This window comes from Canis aureus, chromosome 10 (genome assembly GCF_053574225.1).
Source record: "Canis aureus isolate CA01 chromosome 10, VMU_Caureus_v.1.0, whole genome shotgun sequence".
Lineage (NCBI taxonomy): Eukaryota > Metazoa > Chordata > Mammalia > Carnivora > Canidae > Canis > Canis aureus.
This window is the reverse complement of record NC_135620.1, coordinates 33,475,919-33,503,685: the sequence shown is the minus strand read 5'-3', so window position 1 is coordinate 33,503,685 and position 27,767 is coordinate 33,475,919. Positions and strand designations below refer to the sequence as shown.

Below are 27,767 nucleotides of genomic sequence, written 5' to 3'. Positions count from 1 at the left end.
AGTGCATGGAAAATTTGTGTTTACACTCTACTGTAATCTATTAAATGAACAATAGCATTATGTCTAAAAAACAATGCATGTACCTTAACTTAAAAATATCTTATTGCCAAAAAAATGTTAACTATCATCTGAGCTTTCAGGGAGTCATAATCAATGATTACAGATCAACATACATATAATAACTAAAAGCTTAAACTATTGTAAGAATTACCAAAATGTGACAGAATTACACAAAGTGAGCAAATGCTATTGGAAAAATAGTGGTAACAGACTTGCTCCATGCAGGGTTGCCACAAACCTTCAATTTGTATTAAAAAAAAAAAAAAGATGCAATATTTGTGAAGCACAATAAAACGAGCTATACCTATATTCCTCATTTCTTAGGCAAAACCCTGTTTACTCAATTCCATGCTCCATGAATTATGAGTTTTCCAATCTGTCTGGTGAGAACAGACACTGTTCCTGGCTCTAAGTGCCAGATATCATTCCCTTTTATCACTTCAGGGGGTTCTTTTCTCATTGTTAAGTAACTTCCCTTCATGAGTGCACTCATGCATATTCTGTTGAATACTCTAGTGAAAGTCTCTGCAGATCTCTGTAGTTTTCAATGCAGCTCTTTTACACTGTTCTACAAACTCTAGTCACTTTTATCTTCTCAAGTTCTTAGCTCCTTCTCCAATCAGATATTAAGCTTACTTCTGCCTGGATTATCTCTCCCTCTGCTATGGGCTGGAAGCTTTCTCAAGTATAGAGCTCCTCTATTTATTTTCTGTCTCTTAGAATTTATTGTACTCCTTGCCATTGTTATGTCTTTCTCTCAGTGCTCCCTTCTCTCTAGGTCTTCTTCACCACAGAAAGGGTTTCTCCAGGCACCCTGCAACACTGCTCCCAATCCTCCTTGCATATGCTCAATGAGGAATAAAGGAAAAGGGACTGCAAGAGGTGTGATTTCTCCTGTCTGTGGCTATAAAGGTTCTTTAATCTTCTGCTAACACATACTGGGCCTTCAGAAATTTCTTAAAATCTATAAATAAATTCTCTTATCTGACTTGTATTAGGGCTGGTCTCTGTTTCAGATAAACAAATGCTAGCTTCACATTTCCTCTGGCAGGTGCCTGTTTTTCCTTATATTTCAACCTAAGACTTCTACATATGAATCTGGAGTATAACACAGTTCAGCCCACAATAGTATTTATAGCATCAATTTCACAAATGGCAAGATCCCATCTTTTTTAATGGTTGTGTAAGAATGACATCTTGCCATTGGGACAACATGGACGGATCCAGGGCGGTATTTATATTAAGTGAAATAAATCAGATTGAAAAAGATAAATACCATAGAATTTCACTCATATATAGAAACTAAGAAATGAATAAACAAACAAACAGCAGAATCAGACCTATAAATACAGAGAACAAACTGACAGTTGCCAGATGGAAGGGGGTGAGGGGATGGACAAAAAAGATTAAGGGGAATGGGAGATACAGGCTTCCAGTTATGGAATGAATAAATCATGGAAATAAAAGATACAGCATAGGGACAATAGTCAATGATACAATAACAGCATCACATAGTGACAGATGATATGTACACTTATTGAAGCCCAGCACAGCATATAGAGATACTGAATGGCTGTTGTATACCTGAAACTAATGCAATATTGTGTGTCAACTATACTCAAAAATAATAATAAAGCATCAAATTTGTAAATTAGACTTAATTTTTATCATTGTATATTTAAAAGAATTTATAAACTTTTAAAAACATTTTAATTTAAGAGGCCACTTGTAGATGATTATGAGTCAATTCTCATATACAAGTGTAAAAGCAGAATACCAAGGTAACATGCTATACTTGTGAAATAAATATTAGCTTTTAAGTATATTATCTACTTAGCCACTATATACAGTTATGCAAAAAACTAAACAATATTTCAGCTCTACAATTCCAGCTGTTGTCTTTATATTGAAAGATGAGATCCCTTTAGATTAGAATGTTTTTTAAAAAATCTTAAAGATAATAAAAGTTATTCATTCATCATTCAGTATTTGTAACTATGGAGAATGTATATGTTACAAAAAGAATTTCTATAGACCAGCATAATCATATAAATTAGAACTACAAATACCCAAGGTCTCAGAGGTAATTTAGATCTGCCAGTGGTGGTTTCTTTCTTATATTACTGTCAATGACATTTGGTTCAATTTCAAATGCAATACAGTTTTTCCCTGCAAAGTAGATTAAGCTATTTGTTTTTTTGTAGCACATTACTATTCTAGTTATTTGACTTCGAATTATTTTATTGCTTCTCTTATTTGGCTTTTACCTGTATCAGCTATAAGTTTACATATTTTACCTGTACAATATACACACATACAAACACATATACATAGTGTATGCCTGCATAAACATATACATACATATATAGTCTCCTTTAAAACTATCTCAGTCTGTGGTGCATAAATGAATTTTCTGATTCTTTTTCCTCTATGATCAGAGGTAGGAAGAAAAGGCACACATCCGAATATAATATTCCAGTCCTTAATGTCATCATGAAATTTACCACAATTTAGAGTTTCTTCATGCTCATATTATATCAGTCTTCTAACACTGCAGTCCAAATTTATATCTGTCTTGTATGTTTTCTCCCTCATAGATTTTTCAATATTTTTTCAAGGCTTAGCCAATGACAGCTACTTAAATTTTACACCTGAAGCAAAAGTTTCAGGAAATCTCTCCAATACTTTAACTTCTTAAACTATTTCTTTGTGATTTGTAGCACCACCCTTAATAAACAAGTTAAGGGAGGAGAAGAGAAACTGGAGTCAAAAACAACAGGTCAAATTATACCCAACCAGAAGATCCTTTTCACTGTTTGCCAAGTATAAATAAACAATATCTTTGTGTCTACCGTACAACGATTTTGTCTTTGTTCTATCCATCACTGAAGTCAAAGAATTCACATATTTGTACCTTTTCCCAGTGGTAATAGATTTTGTTGTTTCTTTAGCAACATTGGTTCAAGACCACATACACAAGTTTACAAAGTAGACACCATTTATACTAATCAGTAGTAACTGATATTTGAATGCATTTACAAATAACTCATCTTGCCAGTATATTGTACTATACATAATATTGAAACCATATGTTAAGGAATAAAAAATATGAGAAATTCTCAAAATTGTTTTAAATGTGAATATCAGAAATCTTATGTGTCCCCCCTGAAACAAAATGGTTTAAGTGTGTTGATTTTGACTTGAAGTGGTAGTCCAGGTCTGTCAGAGATAGATGATAGATAGATAGATAGATAGATAGATAGATAGATAGATAGATAGATAATAGAATCCTGTATTCATGTGGAAGTCAGAAAGATATATATATATATATATATATATATATATATATATGCATGCCATATAGATATCTGTATATTTTAATATCTATTTGAGAGATTACAATTATCTGTAATCCTAGTTTTCAAAACCAAACAATAGGGAAGTGATAAACATCACAGATAGGGCAGTAACATACAAAAGTAATGGAAAGTATCTGTACTCCAAGAAACATCTTTTAGATAAAAACAAAGCAACAAACAAATAGGCCGTCATTTCTATGGCATTGTACTGCATACTAGCTGATAGACACTAAAAATTCCTTACTCCATAATGTCTCTTGCCCTCAAAAGACATTATGTAAACAATGACCCATATATAATTGTTTCCCTTCTTTTTCTTTATGTGATTTTAATATGTGGCCCTCCCCTAAAGAACATTCTCACTAGTTGTGAAAATACACACGCTGGAAACATTGAAATAGTAACAGAAAGCAGTTTATAGATATAAGCCTGTGTGAAAGGTTTGGACAAAATCGCTACTGACTTCAGCATGTTGGGTAATAAATATGACACATTTATGGATATTAGGATTAACATAAAGGCCTCTGCATTTCCCCAAAGCACAGAGCTAATTCAGGACTTCAGAGTTACTGTTATAATTGCCAGGAATGGGATTGAAAACTAGGTCTTCAGTAGAAAGATAGCACAAGAAATCTGGAGCTGAGCACAGGTAGCTTATTGCTAATGAGAGCATAAGACCAGGACTCCAGGTTTATCTTAACCACCTGTGTAATCTTAGACAAGGAATTACATCTCTCTAGGCCTCAGCTTTATCAGGTATAAACTGGAAGCCTGAATTAGAGAAAATCTTCATTTTATGTTGATGAGGCTTTAGGAGAATAGAATGTCAGGTGGAGGACATAAGTGCAGGCCTCACATTCCCCAATACTGATAATACCAGTAAAAAAGGTCTATGTCACTTGTCATGTATATCAAAATATACATTTGTTTGAGGATCAAAACATGATTTGAAAAATGTTAAATTAAAAAAAATCAAGAACCAATGGGTTAGTTTATCTCTTCCAGTTGATGATGTTTTACAGAAATGTCACTGAAAACACTTGTTGATAATGGAATAAGTGTATTCTTTTCATCATTAGAAAATTCTGGAGACAAATTAACTGTAGGTTCACTTTAATAGCTCGAAGTCTCCTTGGTAAAGCCCAAGGCATACTCTGATTCATATCATCAAATAGCATTCATGGCCATAAGGGAGTTGTACCATAGAAAAGTTAACCAATTGAGCTAAAACATTTGAAAGACAGAAAAGCACATCTATCTCTCTTTTACCCTCTTTTCCTCACTCTTACCTCCTGGTTTAAGCCTCTACTTGTTGGCAACATATGCATCCTCAAGTAGTCTACACATCCTTCTTTTACACTGTACCTTCTGATGCTAACTCCATGGTGTGATTCTAATATCGAACAACCTTCTGCACATCACTGTTGCCAATGGTCATTTACAAATCTGCCAATGTTTATTGTGATGATCAAGAATATTTTCTCACCAGGTTAAATATCTTTTAAACCATAAATTAAGGTGTTAAAACTTCTATTTTACTTTATTTTAATCTGATACAAATTCACTGATGCTAGGTAAGATGATAATACCTGAAAGTTTCTTTCTCCAATATTGAATCAACAAATGTAACTCTAAATTCAGAAAATTTCTTAACACTCTGTAGTAGAAACAGAATAGACTAGGTAGCTTAAAAGTCCTGGGTTCAGGGATGCCTGGGTGACTCAGGAGTTGAGTGTCAGCCTTTGGACCAGGGCATGATTCTGGAGTCCTGGGACTGAGTCCCACATTGGGCTTCCTGCATGGGGCCTGCTTCTCTCTCTGCCTATGTCTCTGTCTCTCTCTGTGTCTCTCATGAATAAATAAAATCTTTAAAAAAAAAGCCCTAGGTTCATACCCTAATTTTTAATTTTCTAACTATAACCTTGGAGGAGTTACTGAATGACCCACAGTGTCCTTGTCTATAAAACAGCAATTTAATTTTGTTTCAGAAGATTGTGTGAAAACTAATTCCCTGGTGAGATGCTGAGATCATAGTAGGAATTAACAAGCTAAATACCATTTCTTCCTCTGCCAATACATTATTTTTGGTTTTAAGAGGCCATATGTGTTCCTTTATGTCTGGCCAAGATGTATTCTGGTCACTGTGTATTCTTGCAGACCCAAGGAGACATTGCACAAATTTCTGTGGTAGGCATAGAAGGAGTCCCTTGTGGTACTCTGCTTATATTGTCCTTCATGTGTTAAGGTTTGACTTGTATTAACTCTCAAGTAATATATGACATTTTCATATACAGATTTCATTCTCTTTCTAGAAAATATTTTAGAGTTTCTAACATAATCTTGCTCCTATAGGAATAAATACTATTTCCAATTGTTTGTAGTGCACTTCTTAGGCTGTTATTCTAAACTTCCCATAACACTACCATGAATCTCTCTACTATACCAGGCATCCATGAAAGCTGCCTTTGAGTTTTTTAAGTGAGCCAACCAGAATAGTTATTCATTCTTCCAATGAATATTGTGGAGTATTTCCTATGTACCAGGGGTGATAATGAGCACTTGAAATACAATGTTGAAAAAGGTAGGCAAAACTTCTTTTATTAAAGTGGGGGTACTGAGGATAAACAAATGCTTAAGTAATGTAAATTAGAGTCCTAAGAGAGATGAACACTGCATAGCAGTCAGGAGTGACTAGGAAACGACTTCCTAGTTATAAGATACTTAAACTGAAACTTGAATGATGAAAAAGAGTTGACTTAGCAAAGATCTAGAAGACTGTTGCACAGGATCAGTATGAAGTTCTAAAACAGTTTGTGACTATGTCATTAGTTTGATAGGTGTATCTACTGTCTTTTAAAAATTTAGAAATTTTTACATCAAAATTGCCATTATTATTTTATTATTCTATGCTATTCATGTTTCCTTATAAAAGAATGTTAGAGCATTGGTTTTAATTCTGACAACATATTTGTTGTGGTTCAATACTAAATATCTAAATTTACATTTGTTTTTATATGTTTTCAATATTATAATTTTAAGGAAAATCACTAGTAAAATCATAACAATTTATCTGTTGTGGTTTTGTTGTCTTGTACTTTTCTAATATCCCCATATATTCAAATATAAAATCTATGTTAGTTAAATTATTTTCCCAAGAAAAAAATACATTCCTCATTCATTATATATTATCATGTATTGAATCCCTTCTCAAAATTACTGTTTCAACTTTTCAACAACTGTATATCCATCAATATGGTACTGGAAAAAACATTAAGTATAATTAAAGTTAAGTGGTTTATAATTTGTTGGTAGAATTGATTTTTCTCTCAAACTTAGGCATCTAAAATCAAGTGTGCTTTCCTGAAACTGGAAAAGTATGTTCTTGACTCTATGTTTTCTCCTCATTAATAAATGCTGGCATGTCTAGTAATTGAGTAGTATGTAAGCAACACTCAATCATGATGGTTTGAGTTTTCTTAGATTTGTATAGGGTTGATGAGGAGAAAATATTTCCTTTTAAATCACTTTTGTTTATTTTGATTTATTTTAATCCAAAGTAACAAAAATAATTGGGTTTAATAATACAAACTCTGTTGTTATAGAATAGTGTCTCTGTCAAAAAGACAGAAAGTAGAAAGGTTAGCAGAGGCATTTTGTTACTTAGGGATAAGAACATCAGGAACCACACTGAGAAATTAAAACAAATAAACTGTGCCCAGCATTCTTGTTTTTCAGCTTCACAAGTCTTCTTTTTTTAAAGATTTTATTTATTCATTTATGATAGACATAGAGAGAGAGAGGCAGAAGCATGCTCCATGCCGGGAGCCCGATGTGGGACTCGATCCCGAGACTCCAGGATCGCATCCTGGGCCAAAGGCAGGTGCCAAACTGCTGAGCTACCCAGGGATCCTCCACTTCACAAGTCTTTAAGAACTGCCCTATTCCTGGAAAGACCACCAGTTACAACAGAGCAGATGTCCAGGAGCAATGGAAATCATACATGTACCTGGGAAATTGTAGAGTTCAGCAAATTTCTTTTAGTTATGTTTGAGAGATTAGGAAGGTTTTTTATTTGTTTTTTTAGAGACCAGAAGTGGAAGGAATGGAGAGAGGGGAGAGAGAATATTAAGCAGGCTCCACACCGAGCACAAAGCCTGACACAGAGCTTCACCTCATAATCCTGAGATCACGATTTGAGCTGAAATCAAGAGTTGGACACTAATTGAGCCACCCAGCTACACCATTACAAAGGTTTTAATAAGTCCACTTTCTCATCAAAAGGATAACTGACCAAAACGTTGCTGCCTGCAATATAAAGTGACCCCCAAATTTTGCTCAGAAGAGATAGCATTTTGAGAGTTATATCCCTGTCTCTTTAATTGTAACAAATAATAAAAGGTTCTTTGCTTTCAACACTTCCTTGGGGTGTTTTCAATTTAATGCACCCCAAAATGGCAAAGCATTTTAGTTTTATTACAATAAGAAACAATTTGGATACATCAATTAGCTCTACTATGGGGTGATATTTGTAGATCTAGAACAGCCAATTCCCAATGTATGAACTATTTTAGGTTCCTCATTCACTCTCCAGGGGATTTTGAGGTCCAAAACATTTTTTAAATAATTCCATCAGGTTTTGGGGGGTTTGGGGTTTTTTTCACTACCATAACAAATTACTACAAACTTTAAACAGCAGAAGGTAACTAACATCCTATAGATCAGAAGTCAGTATCACTGGACTAAAATCAAAATGATTGGCATGACTGTGATCCTTTTTGGAGGTTCCATGGGAAAACCTGTTTCCTTACTAATTCAGGTTGATATAGGAGAAGTTCCATTTTCTTGTTGTCAACTAAGGGCCATTTCTAGTTTCCAGAGACTATGCATATTCCCTGGCTCATGGCCCTCTCACTCGATCTTCAGTCACTAATAGTGGGTTGATTGTCATTCTCACAGTATAAATCTCTCCTGCTTATTTTTTCTGTCATCTCTCTTTCTCACTGCAGCTAGGTATGGTTCTCTGCTTTTAAGGGCTCAAGTGATTATATTGGACCCACCCAGTAACCTAGGATATTCTCTCCAGCTCAGGGGCCATTAACTTTAACACATTTGCAATCTCCTGTTGTTATATAAATGTCATATTTTCATAGGTTCTGAGGATTAGGACATGATATCTTTAATCATCATCAATATCATGTACCACACAGATATTCTGCCTATCACACTAAGACTTTGTCTTTTTAACTTTGTTGACGTGTTCACTGAGGATGCATAAACTTAGCATTTTGGCATAATCAAGGCATTAGCACCAAACACTATTTCAAGTTACTGTATTTTTCACTTCCAGGTACTTGCATTAAGATTAAAAAATAAAGAACATCAACATTGTCCTTGATGAAACACTAAAATTATTAATTTTATTAATTATTTAATACACCTTTTTGCAATATTCTGTCAGGAGAAGAGAAGTGTTCATAAATATTTCTGTTGTATTTTGAAATATGTTGGCTAACTTGAGGAAAAACATTTCTACAATTGTTTGAATTATATAAATAACTAGACTTTCTTTTCATAAAGCTACATTTTTTTGTTTGAATGAATAGCAGACAAATTATGGTTATTTAGATTTTTGGGGGGCTGATAGTCTTGCACATGACTCTTTAAGAAACCAACTCACATTGTTTGTTGCAAACAATAAAATATAAAATTTCAAGCCAAACTACAAATTTGGGAAATTTCTATGCCCCATCATGAAGTTGACAACTTAACTAACTTCAGTGGTGATAATGATGAATGTTGTTTTTCTTTATATATTTTATAACAAAATGTGGCACCACTTGCACTATCTGCATAGCTCAGTATTTTTCAAATCTGGTTTGAAATTTGAAAGATACAATGTAACAAAACTGTGAACAGGTGAAAAAAATCCATCCCCAAGTTAAGGGGTGACTGAGTGGTTCAGTAAGTTAAATATCTGACTCTTGATTTCAGCTCAGGTCATGATCTCAGGGTTGTGAGATCAAGTCCTGCATCAGGCTCTGTGCTGAGCATGGATACTGCCTAAGATTCTCTTTCTTCTCTCTCCCTCTTTCTCTGGCCTATTTGTCTCTCAAAAAAACAAAAACAAAACAAAACAAAAAAACAAGTTAACATTTAGTATGCAATTACACAGTTCCATATGTTAATGTTCATTAATATATGATTTCAGATTCCACACTACAACTAGTCTTTTAGAAACTACCACTTATCTGAAAAGATATCAAATTACTTTTCTCTTTTCCAAATATATCTTTGCGAAGTTGTATTTTCTTCATATACTTCAACTTCAACCAAATCAACATAACAATAAAATAAATATTGTGAATCCAGCTATCTTGGGGCAGAAATAAGTTTTTCATAAACATTTTAATAAAGTGTATGAAGGGTTTATTATTGTCATTTATAAATTAATTAATATTTTTAAATCCTTCAGTTGTAATATGAATATGGTAAACATGGTAACTATAACTGCATACCCAAAGTTTCTTGAGGTTTTCTATAATTTTAAGAAAATAAAGTAATTCTGTGTGTGTATATATATATATATGTGTATATATATATATATATATATACACAAATATATTTGGAAATATGACTTTTGCTAGAATTATATAACCAGTAGATTTAAAGTACATATTTTTCCTTTCAGTTCTATCAATCTTTTCCTTATATACTTCGAAGATCTCTGTGTTAAGTGTATACATATCTGGAATTGTTATATTCTTGGAGACTTAATTCTTTTTATCATTCCATATCATTATGCAATGGCCTTCTTTATTCCTATAATCCTAGCAATCTTCTTTGTTTAAAAGTTGCTTTGTCTGAAATTGATATAGCTCTTTCAACTTTCTTTTAATTCAGCTAATCATTGCATATCTTTCTCCATACCTTTACTTTTAATCTATATCATCATATGTAAAGTCAGTTTCTTATAGACTATAGTTGCTTTTGTAACCATTCTAATGGTCTCTGGTATATATAAACCATTCACACACATAGAGTGGTTATTGAGCTAGGTGAGTTAATATTCATCATGTTTGTAACTTTCCTAATCATTTTATATTTCTATATATATGTACACCATATATAATGATATATATACACTATATATATATACACTACATAATGCAGTGCTTAACAAGTAAGGGTTCAGTGAAAAGGCTTAGTGGAAAGATACAAATACATCTACCCACTTAGAACATGAATGGAAATATTAAAAATATGGTTTATAGGGCCTACTAAGTGGTAAGGAATTATTTTGTATAGCTATTAAAACAGTTACAATACAAAGTTCCAATGGGCCATTATTTTGTTTACGTTACTTAAGTCCATATCAGAACTTTCTAATAACAAGTAATTGCCTATACATGATAAATAATACAGAACATGTGTGCTAATAGGCATTCTTTCTGTTATTGTATGAAAAATTGCAATATTAAATTTACAAATGTATATACTTGTAATTTTATTGGAAATAGCTTTTTTTAAAGTTTCTGATATCAACAGGAATCAAGACAGTATCAGATTATAAAAGAAATTTAATTGGTTCTTCATTTCAAAGAAACATGATTGTTTATTGAATTTTGATGCTAAGTTGTTTACCAGATTAGTGAGAGACGTCTCAATTATAACAGATATTCTAGTTTTAATGCCTGACAACTGAGTCCTAATTTATTCTATTGTGTTACTACTACTAAAAGAAAACAAAAAAAAATTATCATAATGAAAAGACTGTGTTAAGACCAATTACTCAGCAAAATGTTGTCAGTAACTGTCATCCATATAGTTAGAATATGTAGACACCTCTGTATCTGTAAGCAGTACAGTATCACGGTTAAAATGTGGTTTCTAGAGTCAAAATGAAGATTGAGTTTTAATGCTATGTATCTTTCCTATGGGACTTTATAATTTTTTAAGGTTTTATTTATTTATTTGAGAGAGAAAGAGTGTGTACACACAGTTGGGGGGCAAGCAGAGAGAGAGGGAGAAAGAGAACCTCAAGCAGACTCCCAGCTGAGTGAGCCTGACCCAGGACTTGATCTCACATCATGACCTGAGCCAAAATCAAGAGTCAGATGCTTACCCAACTAAGCCACCCAAGTGCCCGAAATCACACAATGTTTTATCTTTAGTTTTCTCATGTGCCTAAATGGGAAAAATATTTACTATAGATTTGCTTTAATGATTAAATCAAGAATCTATGTGAATAACTCATCAGATTTGCTTTCACATAGTAAATTCCATAATAGGTATTAGCTACATATATTGTATGACTGACTGCTCTATGTCTGGAAAACCTTTGCCATATAATTATTTCCCTTCCAGTGTCTTAAATTTCACAATTATAATAAGAGAAGTTTATGAGTTAGAAGGAACGACAGAGGACAGAGAGGCACTACTTGACTTAGTAGGTTGTAAAGCTTTCCTAAGATAGCTTGTGGTTAGAAAGAAATGCTTTTGTATTCCACCCATGATGATCTTATCTTAAAATATAAATTCTCCAGGGAAGGGTAACTTCTTCAATAGGTTTTCACAAAGTGATCAGTTGCTGATGAAGGCAACCATCTTTCATGGGAAGGCATATTTATGTAGTAGTTTTAAGAACATGGGACCTGCGGCAGCCCGGGTGGCTCAGCAGTTTAGCGCCGCCTTCAGCCCGGGTGTGATCCTAGAGACCTGGGATCAAGTCCCACATTGGGCTCCCTGCATGGAGGCTGCTTCTCCCTCTGCCTGTCTCTGTGTGTGTGTGTGTGTGTGTGTGTGTCTCTCATGAATAAATAAATAAATACTCGTTAAAAAGAAAAAGAACATGGGACCTGAAATTGAATATTGGTTCTAATAATTACTATTAATCTTGGGCAAATTATTAGATTTTCATTTGTCTTAGTTACCTCTTTGTAAAAAGTGAATAATTTTGTAACAGTACCTTATGGGACTGTTTAGTTGCAGTTAAACAAGTTAATATTTCCAAAGCACTGAGAGATGTACCTAGGACATAAGAGAACTACACAAAAACCTTTTATTATTATTATGTCATTATTTTTCTAAAATATATATTAGGGAGCATGAAAAAAAAATAAAACACAGAGGAAACTGCTTTAGAAAGAATTGTAGCTCCCAAATTACTAGCAATCCCAATCACCTAGCAGAAAAGTAGGTAAATTATCTTTGAAAGAAAATAACATTATACATAGCCTCAAAATATTTCCACAATTAATACCATAAACACAGTCTGACACAAAATAAAAAATAATTATGAATATGAGGAGAAAAACAGTATAAAAGAAAATCAACATAGCCAACAGACAGTAGAAACACACACAAAGGTTAAAATTATTCTTGATAATAGATACATACTTCAAAGTATATGTTGAGCAATATAAACAAAATTGAAAACTTCAACAGAAAACTGGAAATTATACAACTCAAATACATAATGTAGAAATTTAAAAAAAATCAATAGATTTAATTAGCAGAATATCAGAAAGTCCTAAAGACAGAATTAGTTTACTTCCGTTACCAAACAATTTATCAGACATTAATTCAGGAAATGAACAGGTGAGTCTTGGTTTGCTGCCACAGCAAACTGCTCTGTCCCTGGGTACCCCGAGGGGGCCGGACAAATTGAAAGCATGGCTTCGGGCTAAGTTTACCAACACTGTTGTCAAACAAACTCACAAGAGATGTTAATATCTCAAGAGATGAGGGTTTGGAAAAGAGAAAGGGAGAAATTTATTTCAGGTTCTGGTAGCCAGGGGAAGTGGCAGGCTCAAGCTTAACAACCCACCTCTCTCCTCATAAGATGGACATCTAGAGTTTTACAGGTCAGGGGGTTATAGTATAAAAGGGAAAGCAGGGAACATGTGATCATGAGTGGGGCTGGTTATATGTTCAGCCCACAATCAGGCAGGGAAAGGGAACTGGAGAGTCCTCTAGCCAGTCTGTTGCTTGCTACCAGAGCTTTCTGATCTGGAAGTTGGAATGTTCTAGTCATTGTCAAGAAAGTGAGATAAGAAATTATAGTTGAGCAAGAGGGCTCACTGATATTTGAAGACAGACTACAATAAATATCCAGAAGGAAGCATGCAGAGACAGAATATAAATAACACTGAAGCAGGGGACAGGAGAGGGAGAGAGGAACATTTGGAAAAGAATGAACTAAGAACTTTCTAAACATATGATATCAAGGGATAGATTAAATACATCCTAAAACCCATGAACAGTATAAACAAAAAATAATTCACTATTATACATGAATAATTACTTTACAGAAAAACAAAGTTAAAGACAACCTTATAAGGAACCACAAATATAAGGCAGATTACCTTCACATGATCAAAAATCAGACCTATAGCCAACTTGTAAATAATCATAATAGAAGCTGAATTAAATCCTCAAAGTATTGATAGAAAATGACTTCCAAATGAGAATTTGCTAGGATAACTTAAGATAAAAGTTTACTGAAAGAATGACCATGAAATACTGACATTCTCAGAAAAAGATTTAAAAACCTTGTATCTACTAGAAGTACCACAGGATAGTATAGGGTACTTTTCAGCCAAAAGGAAAATGATCCCAAATGAAAAATGGAAAATCGAGGGTTGCCTGGGTGGCTCAGTGGTTGAGCGTCTGCCTTTGGCTCCAGGCGTAACCCTGAGGTCCCAGTATTGAATCCTGCATCGGCTCCCCATAGGGAGACTGCCTTTCCCTCTTCCTATCTCTCTCTCTCTCTCTCTCTCTCTATGTGTGTGTCTCATGAATAAATAAATAAAATATTCTTAAAAAATGGAAAATTTATAAGGAACATAATAGGAAGATTACTTTGAAAAGTAATGTAGTGTATCATTTTACATTGAAAGTTTTAGATTTCCATGTGCTCCACAAATGGGAGAATATTTGGTGCTTTAAATTGTTCTCATTTTAGCTTTGTGTGGTTAAGTAACTTTATCATTTTTGTATTTATTTTTATTTACCTGCTTGCTGACTAATAATGTTGAGAATTTTTTATATACTTACTGGATTTTTTATGTCTTCTTTTAAGAAGTGCCTATTCAAGTATTTTGCTAATTCATTACTTTATTCACCTGTTTGTTACTGAGGTCCAGATTTTATGTTTTTAAAATATATTGTGGATATAATCCCTTTTCAGTAACATACAATTTACAAATATCTTCTACTAGAGATATTTTTTGATGAGCATGAATTTTTGATTTTTATAAATTCCAATTTATCAATGTTTTAAATGGGTCATACATTGGTGTCCTCAGATCTAGCTTACCAGAATTGTGAAGATATACCCATTTTCTTCTATTATTTTTACTAATTTTGATTTTAAATTAGATCTAACATCTAGCTCAAACTGATTTTTGTCTAAGCTGAGATATGAGTGACGAGCAGCTACTGGGACTGCTGATTCTCCTCCTCCACCATGCAGAGCCCACACTTAACTGTTGAGTTATGATCCCTCAGGAAGAGGGATCCTAAGAGGACATAGGATCCACATAAACTGTTTAAAATTCTCCATGGAAGATTTCTTTTATTCTCTTCCATTTTTAAATTCACTCATTTACTTATATCACTATGGATTCATATATATTTATTTATAAATGGAATTTAATCCAAATCTATTTGATTTATTTTGTTGCTAACATTGTTTTGATACTCATGAGAGGAGAAGCCAAATTGTTTGGTGGCTTTGTATTACAAGGTCATTAAGGGATCACTTTTAAACAATTGCCTAGATTATATTAAGTAAAAGTGGCTTTAAATGAGACAGAGAATCCTTTGTGCAAATTATTTAAATACTAATTAATGAGTATAGCACTTGGCATAAAGGAACTAAGTTCAATTTTTAATGCCTTTAATAATAATCAGAATTTGAGATGCCTGGGTGGCTCAGTGGTTGAGCATCTACCTTTGGCTCAGGACATGATCCTGGAGTCCCGGGATCCAGCCCACATCAGGCTCCCTGCATGGAGACTGCTTCTCCCTCTGCCTGTGTCTGTGCCTCTCTCTCTTTGTGTCTCTCATGAATAAACAAATAAAATCTTTAAAAATAATAATAATCAGAATTTATCTAAGCATAAATTCTTCTAATATTCTATGTATAAAATAACATACTTAAGAAGAAAAGGAAAAAATAACAGCCTCTGTTTTTCAGAAACTATATTCCAACAATCAAAATCATGTTAAAAAACAAATTTAAAATAATGCCTCTTTGAACTAAGAAAAATTAAATCAATGAAGGCTTTTAAGCATGGCTGAAGAAACATCAACAAAAAAGAAGCATATCCTTAATATAATTTCATGCCTTTCTAAAAATTTTAAGAAATGTTTCGTTCTGTGGGATAATATGAGACATAACAGAAACACGTTTTATTCCAGAAACACTTAAGAGCACCTAGGTGACTCAATTGGTTAAACATTTTAAAATATATGTATTTTATTTAAATTCAAATTGCCAAGATACAATATAACACCCAGTGCTCATCCCATCAAGTGCCCTCCTCATTGCCCATCACCCTGTTACCCCATCCCCCCACCCACCTCTCCTTCCTCAACCAGAGTTTGTTTGTTTCCCAGAGTTAGGAGTCTCTCATGGTTTATCTTCCTCTCTAATTTTTCCCCACTCAGTTTCCCCCTTCCTTACAGCTCCTTTCACTATTTCTTGTATCTCACAAAGGAGTGAAACCATATGATTGTCCTGATTACTTATTTCAATCAGCATAATACCCTCCAGTTCCATCCACATCATTGTAAATGGTAGGTATTCATATTTTCTGATGGCTGAGTAATATTCCATTGTGTGTGTATACATATATATACCACATATATATATATACCCCACATCTTCTTTATCCATTCATTTGTTGAAGGACATTGTGGCTCCTTCTAAAGTTTGGCTATTGTGGACATGCTGCTATGAACATTGGAGTGCAGGGGTCCTCTATTGTTTCACTACATCTGTATCTTTGGGGTAAAAATTCAGTAATGCAATTGCTGGGTCATAGGGTAGCTCTATTTTTAACTTCTTGAGGAATCTTTACACAGCAAAGTGGCTGCACCAGCTTGCATTCCCACCAACAAGGCAAGAGGGTTCCCCTTTCTCCACATCCTAACCGACATTTGTTATTTCCTGTCTTGTCAATTTTAACCATTCTCACCAGTGTAAGGTGGTATCTCATTGCGGTTTTGATTTATATTTCCCTGATGGCAAGTGATGTGGAGCATTTTTTCAGTGCTTGTTGACCATGTGTAGGTGCTTCTTTGAAGAAACATCTGTTCATGTTTCCTGCACACTTCATGACTGGGGTGTTTATTTCTTGGGTGTTGAGTTTGAATCATTCTTTATAGATCTTGGATACTAGCCCTTGATCTGATATGTCATTTGCAAATATCTTCTCCCATTCTGTAGGTTGTCTTTTAGTTTAGTTGATGGTTTCCTTTGCTGTGCAGAAGCTTTTTATCCTGATTAAGTCCCAATAGTTCATTTTTGTTTTTGTTTCCCTTGTCTTCATAGATGTGTCTTGCAAATTGCTCTGGTCAAGTTCAAAAAAGTTGTTCCCTGTTCTCCTCTAGGAGATTGATGGATTATTGTCTCACACTTAGATCTTTCAACCATTTTGAGTTTATCTTTGTGTGCTGTGTAAGAGAATGCTCTGGTTTCATTCTTCTGCACGTGGCTGTCCAATTTTCCCAACACCATTTATTGAATACACTGTCTTTTCTCAAGTGGATATTCTTTCCTGTTTTGTTGTAGATGAGTTGACCATAGAGTTGAGGGTCTATCTCTGGGTTCTCTCTTCTGTTCATTGATGTATGTGTCTGTTTTTGTGCCAGTACCATATTGTCTTGATGATTACAGCTATGTAATACAGCTTGAAGTCAGGCATTGTGATGCCCCCAGCTTTGTTTTTCTTTTTCAACATTCCTCTGACTATTCGGGGTCTTTTCTGGTTCTGTACAAATCTTATGATTATTTGTTCTAACTCTGAGGAAATTCCATGGTATTTTGATAGGGATTGCAGTGAATGTGTAAATTGCTCTGGGTAGCATAGACTTTTTCTAAATATAAATTCTTCCAATCCATTAGCATGGAATGTTTTTCCATCTCTTTGTGTCTTCCTCAATTTCTTTCAGAAGTGTTCTGTAGTTTTTAGGGTATAGATCCTTTACATCTTTGGTTAGGTTTATTCCTAGGTATCTAATGGTTTTGGGCGCAATTGTAAATGGGATTGATTCCTTAATTTCTCTTTCTTCAGCCTCATTGTTAGTGTATAGAAATGCCACTGATTTGTGGGCATTAATTTGGTATGCTGCCACATTGCTGAATTGCTGTATGAGTTCTGGCAATCTTGAGGTGGAGTTTTTGGGTTTTCTATATACAGTATCATGTCATCTGAGAAGAGAGAGAGTTGACTTCCTCTTTGACAATTTGAATGCCTTTTATTTCTTTTTGTTGTCTGACTGCTGAGGCTAGGACTTCTAGTATTATGCTCACAGTAGTGAAAGTGTACATCCCTGTCATGTTCCTGATCTTAGGAGAAAGGCTCTTAGTTTTTCCCCATTGAGAATGATATTTGCTTTCGGCTTTTTTCATAGATGGCTTTTAAGATACTAAGGAATGTTCCCTCTATCCCTATACTCTGAAGAGTTTTGATCAGGAATGGATGCTGTATTTTTCAAATGCTTTTTCTGCATCTATTGAGAGAATCATATGGTTCTTGGCTTTTTTTTTAATTGATATGATCTATCATATTGATTGTTTTATGCATGTTGAACCACCCTGGTACCCCAGGGACAAATCCTACTTGGTTGTGGTGAATAATCCTCTTAATGTAAGTTTGTTCAGCATTTGCCTTTGGCTCAGGTCATGATCCCTGTGTCCTGGGACTGAGAGCCATCCTGCTATTGCCTCCCCCTCCCCCTAGCTGACTCCCTGTTCAGCAGCAGGGAGTCTGTTTCTCCCCCTTCCTCTGTCCCTCCCTCTCCCCCTACTCATGCTTTCTCTCTTAAAAAAAACCAAAAACAAAAAGTCAACATGACAGTCTACATTGGATTATGGACACAAGACAGATAAATTGTATGAAGCTATATTCAAAAGCCTGCAATGCTTAATGGGTCCATAAGTCAATAAAAGATGACTTATTATTCAAACATTCCTAGGCATTCGAAGTGACATAAATAGATATTCGATGCACAATTTCAAAATGAAAAATTTATTTCCTTAAAAGTGTTCTAAATTTTCTCCAAGAAGTGATGATAAATAACTTGTGTGTATTGTGAAAAGCTAATACAGAAGACAGGAACATTTAGACTTTCCAAATAACATCATTATATTTAGCAACTGAGGGCAGTAATGTCAATGTTTTGTGTTTTATTTGCATTTTTTATATCACCACAGTACAAATTCTAAATGTAACTTTTAATTTGAAGAACCACCCATATTATTGCCATAGACTTTATTATTTTTTAAAGACTTTAAATAATTTAACTACACAGAGATATTTCAGATATGGCACATAAAAACAGTATAATCAGAGTAATTTGCCTTAGAAATGTCCATATAAAAATATTTTTTCCTATATATCTGGGTAGAAAAAGGTGTTACAATTAGCCACATGAATAAGCTCATTTTATAGGTTAAAATATTAGTACTCAAAAAATTTTAATGACTTCTTCAGCTTTTCATATAGTGGAATCAGAATGAATACTCAAGACCTTTCCCTTACTCACACTTTCATTTTTTTATTCAAGTGTAAAATAGACACTTTAAACAGCTACAGAATTTATACATTTTAAATATAAGAATATAATAGGGGTACCTGAGTGGTTCAGTAGGTTAAGTGTCTGACATTGGCTCAGGACATGATCTCAGGGTTCTGGGATGAGCTCCATGTCACACTCTGAGCAAGGCTTCCTGCTCAGTATGGAGTCTTCTTTCCCTCTGCCCCACTCCCCAACTTGTGGACTCTTTCTCTCTCTAATGAAAAAATCTTTGAAAAAAGAGAATGTCATAATAGAAATAATCCAAAGTTGTCACAAATATCCAAAATTATGTACTAGAAGTTGTCCAAATTTTCTTCCAATTATTACAGAAAAAAATTAGTACTTTCAACCTTCTATATATAAACATATGTAGGGGATCCTTGGGTGGCTCAGCGGTTTGGCACCTGCCTTTGGCCCAGGGCACGATCCCGGAGTCCCAGGATCGAGTCCCGCGTCGGGCTCCCAGCATGGAGCCTGCTTCTCCCTTTGCCTGGGTCTCTGCCTCTCTCTCCTCTCTCTATAACTATCATGAGTGAATAATAAAAAATATTTAAATAAATAAATAAACATATATACAAATATTAAAAATTTTGATACACTCATATTGGTAGGAAAATACTGTTCCATGTAATTCTGCATAGTTTTTCTTAATACATTCTGATATTTAAGTAAAAATGTTAATGTCTTAAAAGTTACATCAAAAATACGATTTTTAACATTTATAAAATTCAATTAACCAGCATGTATAAGTTTAAGTAAAGTTTTTCATATATGTAGACAATATTAGGTAGAATCACCAAGACTTGTGTAATAGTGATTATTATGCATTATTGGCATGCAATTTTAGAATACAACAGAAAGTTATAAAATATCTGAAATTTAAATTCTATATATGTTGTTTTCAGAAGGGCATTCAATTCAATAATTATTAATAACATGATGTTACTTACATGATATGCTTAAAAAGCTGATCTAATAACTTATACAACTTGATTTTAGATGAATTTATATAAATTTTAAAATACCATATAAGTAGATATATAGTCATTATTCCTGTATGAAGATTTTTTTTTAACTCAAAGGACATAAAAATTCTTTTAAAAGGTGGAAAAAAGAGTCATGACTAATAAAATTGGATTCCTCAAAATTAAATAGCATATTAAATTTAGAGGAAATGATATCAGTCATACATATCTTCCTCTTATAATCATGTTTTCTTTTGTATATCTCTGCTCTCTTTCACTTCTTCAAAGGAAATATGTATAACTGCACACTGACAGAACTATCCTTTAATCAAATTTTACAAAAGCTTGGGGAATATTTAGAATTTATATGGCTGTCTGATTTTAAAGGGGTGCTTTGCATTAGTTGTCTAGGGAGTTATGAATCTCTCTATAATAATGCAAAAGTAATGCTGAAACATCAAGACAGAACAAACATTTGTCATATAGCTACATAAAGATGAACAGAAGTATCTTTCAACATCATTCACAGGAGCCACTAGAGGTGTAATGTAATGATTGAGTTGAAAATATACGGAATTTATTTGCTAGAAATGGAAATGCCTTTTCTTATATGCAAAATATCAGTTTGATAAATGACTGATTACTTTAATAAAACTTTAAAATACTTTCATGTTTCACAGAATACCAAATCACTATTGTTTTTCATATTCCGTTCAAAATGCAAATCGATTGACTTTTTAATATCTTTACAAGAAACCAGAGAAAACCAGGAAATTATCTATTATCAATTTGCTTTGGGAAGGTCATAAAAGATTACCTAGGATACTCATATTGAGTGAAAACCACATTTTATTTCTTCATTGATTTTTCCCTCATTAATAACTTTCCTTGATCCTAAAACTGACTTCATTTATTCTGGACAATGTTCCCCAATGTATTCACTTCTGTGTACCTTTCAGTACGTCAAGAATAAGGAAAAAAAAGTTCCCAGACTCCCTTGCAGCTAGCATGCTGATTCAATAATGCCATACACTTGAGACACTGAAGCATAGCTTCAACTCTAGCTGCTGTTGATAATGAGTGAGGTTATAGAAATGAAGATGTAGCTAGATTCTGGAGTTCAGTGTTCAAGAGACAGAGCTGCACAGTGGTTAAACATAGTGTTTGCTGTCCCTATTCTTATTAGTTACCAGTTTTGTGGGTGTGAAACCAACTCTGATGATACAAGTTACGAGAGAAGCAAGAGTAAATTTCTTAAATCTCATTGATGTTAGTGTTAGCTCTCGAAATCTATCATCCAGTTTTAACTCCACTTACTTCCAGTCTTTCAGGCTTTCCAAAAAGTTTTATGCACATTATTCCATGTACTAGCCTATTCAGTTAAAATATCTGTGTTAAACCTTGAGAAATTATATCAACAAACCTTGATAGTATAAATGTGTCATTACATGACTAAACCTAAAGTCCTCTCCACCCCATCTTTTTGACAGAAAACAAATACACCACTGAAGTTCTCATTGCATTATTAGAATAGCAAAATGAAGCAACTATTATGTGACCCTCAAATTATAATTAGGAAAATATTCTAACTCATTTGTTAGGAGAACTTCATTGCTGTGAATTTTATATTTCATAACCTCTAAGTGAAGTCTGATGTTATAAAATCTGAGCTTTTCAAATAATACTACAACTTTTTTCTTACTTGTCCAACCAAATTTTATAAGTGGGAAAAGACAATTAATTTCTTACCTCCCTTAAGATGGAGATGATTATGTTCTCAGCTTTCATCAATGAGGTATGAAGACAAATCAGCAAATTTACTAGAGAACTTAAGCGAAGTTTATTTCTGATTTTTTTTTTAAAAGGTAATGGAACATCTTGCTGGTAGTTTTTTTTTTCTTCCCTCCCCCCATTCTTACTTCATTGAATAGTGCTAAAATATTTAGAGCTGCTGAAGTCACATTGTAGCCGATGGCAGTAAGCACAAAGAACCAAAGCCAACACACAAAATATCTTCTACGCTGTTTAGAACACTGATCATCAAGTATTCTGTTACTTGTGCCTGAATGTATCATTTACCAGTTTTGTGAACTGGGGCTTTCTCTAAGGTTCTAGCAGTCATACGTAAAATTGTGATGTAGATGCAAATATGCAGATTACATTTAAGTAAAAGTGAAATTACACATACAGAATACCATGCTTAAACAAATGAAACCTCTGGACTCAATTTTTCAAATAAGAACTGAATTCATCATGATGATACACAACTGTGGGGGCATGGATAATATTTATTTATTTCTGTGCTTCTAGACTTGCAGATGAACACCGAAGGAAGGCTCCTGACCTCATAGTTAAAAAAAAAACTCAGATAAATCTGGTAATAATTTTGAATGATATTAAATAAATCAGAAGAGTATATGGGAAAAGTACTACTGGCTTTCATTACTTTAAGGTCAAATAACTACTCTAGAGTATATGTTCAGGTCTTACAATCAGTTCTAAGAAATTATAGTTATTCATCTAGTACCATGTGGCATATACTTAAGCCAAAATAATTAGGCATGATGTTTCTGGATTAGCTAATAATTCAAATGTTCACATGAAAATTAGATCTTCATAAGTATAAAAAGTATGCAGAGATTGATAACTTAGATGATGTTTTACAAAAAATAAAAATATAAGAAAAGTATAAAGTTTTAAAATATAAGACTATTTAAAGTTTTCTTTAAATAAATAGAAACATTTCAACTTTGGGTGCCATTTTGTATAATATTCTTAAATTATTAAATTCAAATAACATTTCCCTCTTAAGGCAGTTGTGATAGCTTTCGTACCTATACTTGGCCACAGTGATTGAATGGAAACTTTTAGTTCAAACCTATAATGTATTAATTTGGAATTACTAGATTCACTAAATAGAACATCTTTGCATGTAACATTTAACATAAACATAATTATGTTATTATGCCTGTTTATATGCAATCTATCTAACCATGTAGTGTGCTACTGATATTGCTATAAATTGGATATATTTACTAGTTTTAATCTGATTTCCCTAGGACTCAACTAAATTCAGATCCCTCAATGTGTAACAGCAGTGAATATAGGTCCTAGTTCATATGTGATTATTCTAAATGGATCACTTCACTGCTTCAAGTATGTTACGTTACTTGCTATGATAGCTCAGTCACTCTCTTTAAATTACCAATATTTTCATCATAGGGTACTGGTTTGCTATTTATTTGCTACTTTCATACTTTTTCCTTTGATAACTCTTTCCTAATTAACAACAGTAAAAGTAACTACAATATTGCACATTGCTTTCTTCTGAGCCTATTTCTTCATTGGGAAATATTTTTAGAAATTATCTTTTTCTTTTTAGTTGGGAATAATTTTATCTTGTTGGTTAAATGATATAATATAGTTCAAACATTTCTATGTCTATTATTTTCTCTTAGTCAAAATGGCTTTTATCCTATCCTCTCCCATTTCACTGACTGTAGATAATATATACCTACTATTGCCAAACTGATACAAAAATAGTGATGTGATGCTTAACCAATGCAATATATATTATGGCTAATCATATGTATGCACAGAGGTGACAGACTTATACCTGCATTCACTGTTGAAATGTTTTAAAATATTGCTTCTTTTTTTAAAGTTCAAAAATAGTTTTAAAACAACAGGATACAAGGAGTATAAAAGATTGCCAAATTAGTAGAGACTCAGATAAGGATAACAATTCCAGCAAATACAGTTTAGATGCATGGCCTTGAGAGAGTCATTTTCCTTATTACTGATCTCCAAATAGACATTATTAAATAAACACCTCTAAGGAATGCTTTGACCAAAGTAGCATACTGTACATGAAGCAAAAGCCTTGGATAGAGTAGTCACAGTGTCTGTTTACATGAACTATATATTGTCATAGATCAAATATTGATGCCCATACACATTCAAAAGTCTATGCACCATGATTTTAGTCTCTTCTTTTTCTTTAATGATGATGCTGATGACTAGTGACAGATGATACATATAATAAAGATTAATAATAATAGTTTTATTATTAAATGAATTACTACATGGTAGTTTTACTTGAAAACATACTTTCTCCACTTATTTAGATAAAAATTAATAGGAAGATATTTAGTTTTCTCATATATGCCTTTATAATGCATTAATGTCAATTAGGGTTGAAAAGATAAAGCTAGCTTTGTTTATAAATGTACAACTATTAAATGCTGATCTCAGTTTTGAAAAAAAAGTCTTCAAGAGTTTTGTAGGCTAAGTGGCCTTAGAGTCAATATGCTGTCAGTGTTGAGGTAAAGATACTAAAAATACATCTGTTTTTAATGGAAATTGTTTAGGCAAACATTTGGTGCCGGTTTACATTTGACAGTATGTTATTAATAAAAAGTAACATAAAGGTATGCCTGGAAGTAAGAATAAATAGGCAGGTTATCTTTGGCTGAATATACTTATCCTTTTCATAAACTAATTTGTAGTCTGTAGAAGACTGAAAATGGCTGATAGAACAGAGTAAATTTTGCATGAGCCTCTTCTACTCCTCGTAATCAGTGTGGTCATAGAACTAGCCATATACCCATGAGGCTAATTTAAAATATGAAGGCCCTATTTTAATACAGAAAAACAAAACAAACAAACAAAAAAAACCCTAAACAAATAATCAACATGAAAAAAAAAAAAAAAGAGAGACCACAATGACTAAACCATTGTTTACATATAGGTGTAAGAGTACAAGCATTTTCATACTGTTAGATGATCATGCTTTAAACAGAAAACATATTAAAAAAATAAGAAATTCTTTTACTACCAGGGATGAACATTATAATTTGATGCTGAATCCTTTCGATAAGGGAGGGCTCTTGGATGCAAATCTAGAAAAATAGACAAAGGTTGCTTTGATGCTTTTTCAAGTTTCATTTGCTTGCTGCTTCCTTGATCAAAAGCACTATTCATTATATCTGAAACCTCTTATATTATCCTGAAACCATGTTAAGAATAGAGGTAGAGGTTGGGTGGCTCAGTTGGTTAAGTGTCCAACTCTTGATTTTGGGTCAAGTCATGATCTCCTGGTTTTGAGATCCAGCCCCTAACGGGCTACTATGGTCTCAGCAGGGAGTCTGCTTGAGGATTCTGCCTCCCTTTCCCCCCACCTCTCCACCTGCTCACGTACATGTGCATGTGCTCTGGCTCTCTAAACTAAATAAATAAATAAATAAAAATCTTCAAACAAACAACAACAAAAAGCAGAGGCAAATGGATATTGTCTGTACTACTCTAACGTGTTCCTAATTAAGACACTGACCAAACCTAGGAAGAATGAGCAAGCTCACCATTTTCATTTCTTACAGACAAAATGCAACAAACAACATATGTTCCTGCTCATACTAACACAAAAATCCCATTTTGGTTATTAATACTGCAAATACTCAGAGTGAGTTAAGCCATTAATTATAGTGAGAGCATTTATTCTCCCAGTGGCTTATACATGATTAGCTATAACATATGTTCCACTGCTAAAAAGAAAAATTAAAAAATAAAGTAAAACAAAGGATCAATGAAGGAAAATTGAGGTTCTTCTGTAGAAGTGATGAAAAGCACACCTGTTTTTCTCCATTTGTCTCTTTTATTCTAGCCTCTTGCTCATCTCTTAATTTGTGTGTCAAGAAGTTTTGAAAATAACTGCTTCTGCTTTAAAACAAGATTCACATTTTAGCCAGTAAGATTCTGACATCTGCATGCTCAAAATTCAGGAAAAAATAAATATGCTGAATTCAACTATTAGTTCATATCTCAAGGGCAGCACACTGATCAGAAAAATAAATTAAGGAGTAATATTTTGGTTTAGGGGTGAATTTCTATTTACATTCTTTAAGGGGTGATGCTTTGCATCCTTTTAAATATCAACATTGAATATATTTAATATATGATTTATTTTATCCATGAAAATCAATCAATGGATCCCTATTCATAGGAAAAAATATTAGGATAAAGTGCAAGTTCATGAAATATGAAAGGTACATGCACACCTTAACCTACAAACTAAAGTTTTATATCAATATCCTGGGATTCTCCAATTATTTGTTTGACAAGGGAACTTATGACTTGTAAGCTGTATGTAAAAACAGCTCTCCATTGGAAATAACTCCTCTTTTTTTCATGAGACTTACATTATATAATGACATTTACAAAGTGAGTAGTTATGGCAAAACTCAGGAGAGAAGTGATGCTTTTATATAACTTTCATAGGACTTTTATCACTCTAAAGCCATATCTTGTGATTATTAATGGGCAAACAATGAGGTTATTGACCTATTTTGGTAAATTTTAAGTTGCTTCCTTCTGACTCTGCTAATTTTATCTGGTGAATACTAAACACAAACTGCTAGGCTGGAAGGTATTGCTGTCACACAGCCAATCAAGTGTACACAGAGCCAATGGGAGTTTTCTTCCCACAGCCTACAGCCCTGAGGTGGTTCCAAGCAGCTGGTCCCCTACCAGAGCCATGTGTCACGTGGCTCAGCACACAGAGATTCCCTGCAGTAAGCAGGGCTTCCCTGCAGCTTTCTTATTTCTGTGCAAAATACCCCCTTCTAATTGAGAAAGTGCTGTTAAATGTCTATGACTGCAAAGCTATTGAAAATTGAGGAAGCAGAGAAAAATTGCCCTTAGTTCCTGGTACCCTGAACTTTGAGCAATGTTAATGTGAGTTATGTGAGCATAAAAGAAATGCAAGGGCAGCAGGATTGCAGCCTCGGTGGTTTCCAAAGAGCAGCCTGAGCTGCAAGACACATTACAAGTTAGTTGAGCAGTATCACAGGCTATTTCAGGGCTGAATACATTTACCATGAGGCTCTTCACTTACACAAGATGTCTCCAAAGTAGTTCTACTACCATGAAATGAAGATTTGTTGTTGTTGTTGTTGTTGTTGTTATTTAAAACAGCTCCTCTTCACTCAGAAATTAATCTTAAATTACTACGATACCATTTGTCCTTTCAGGATTATTGTGCCATGATGGAAAGGTGTATTGTTTGCTAATGATTATTTTCCTTCAAAGAGAAAAAGGCAGTACGCAATAGATAACATGAGAACTGGAACCACAGGGCCTGCCATTTGTCATATATGCCTTGTGAGAAAAATCACTTAACCTTTCTGAATGTATTTCCTCATCTTTAAACATAAAGCTATACTAAAGACTTTTAAAATAAATAAGGTACTTTATAACTGATAAAATAGTAACCATTATTATTGTTATCAACATTAGCTTAGTCACTTTCAAGCCAACCACAGTGATACAGTAGAGTTTTTGGTTCTTGTCTCACGGAGTCAAAGAATGAATCTCACGGACAACAGAGAGTGAGCAAAGCGATAGAAGTTTGTTAAGCAGAAAGACCGAGAAAGCTCTCAAAGTGAGAGGGGTCTCAACAGGATTGCCACTAAGGGCTTCTATGGTCTGTCTTTTTATAGGAAACTGACCAGAAAATTTAGTAAATGTCTTACCAATTTCAGGGTAGATATATAAATATCATGTCCATAGTTAGAACAAA

At 33.6% G+C, this 27,767-nt stretch overlaps 1 protein-coding gene across 12 annotated transcripts in view; it reads right to left on the bottom strand.

Annotated features, from left to right (window-relative positions):
- Positions 1-18,553: 18,553 nt before the first annotated feature.
- The window catches only part of LOC144322202 (uncharacterized), a 58,846-nt gene continuing 49,632 nt past the window's right edge, over positions 18,554-27,767 (bottom strand). For 5 of the 12 annotated variants that reach the window (XR_013387761.1, XR_013387760.1, XR_013387759.1 and 2 more), the window contains exon 7: positions 18,558-19,749. The gene's annotated coding sequence lies outside the window, so the exon portion shown is untranslated. Of the gene's footprint in view, positions 19,750-27,767 lie in introns of all 12 variants that reach the window. The other 7 variants (XR_013387771.1, XR_013387763.1, XR_013387768.1 and 4 more) reach the window with 3 other exon arrangements.